This window comes from Myotis davidii, unplaced genomic scaffold (genome assembly GCF_000327345.1).
Source record: "Myotis davidii unplaced genomic scaffold, ASM32734v1 C62879762, whole genome shotgun sequence".
NCBI lineage: Eukaryota > Metazoa > Chordata > Mammalia > Chiroptera > Vespertilionidae > Myotis > Myotis davidii.
The window spans coordinates 1-626 of NW_006357215.1; the positions used below are offsets into that span (position 1 = coordinate 1).

General features: G+C 31.9%; 1 pseudogene; it reads left to right on the forward strand.

Moving 5' to 3' along the window:
- The first annotated feature begins 5 nt into the window (after positions 1–5).
- LOC107181440 lies at positions 6–605 on the forward strand (annotated as a pseudogene).
- The last annotated feature ends 21 nt before the right edge of the window (positions 606–626 follow it).

Consider the following 626-nt stretch of genomic DNA (forward strand, 5'->3'; position numbering starts at 1 on the left):
AGTTATCATTGAAATTAAATGGTGGCAGACATGCCCAAGAAATATTGCAGAGATATAATCCCTTTATGAATCTTGTGAAAATGGCAACTAGTGGCCAACAGAACAATATTGGAAGGGTGGTAATATGAGAAAACAGTATCTTCATGTTAGAAGCTTTGGAAAGAGTTATGAAGAATGGCTGTGTTCACCAGAAAAGTCAAGAGCTTCCACATGTCCCCTCTCCACATCACCTGTTTTATTAAAATATAAAAATCAGGTCAGATACAATTTCATAGGGAGCTTTTTGTTAAGTAAACTTTTATAATAGTCAAAAATAAAATACTGTATTATTTTTAGTATCATTATAGTATTATATGAAAGATAAAACACTGTAATGATAAAAATATAAATGAACAAAAATTCTTTACTTACATATTAATCTCAACTTCCTTCCCTAATAAACCTTTTGGTAAATTGTTAAGAAGAAACAGGTAAGACAGCCTCACTCTCCAAAACCATCCCTAATGAAACAGAACAAGTACTAAAATGACTGATAAAACAGAGAAGCAGCCACCTAAATTCAAACTTATATTATCATATCTATGTGGCCCAATATACCCAAGCACATACAGGGTGTCCCAAAAAAA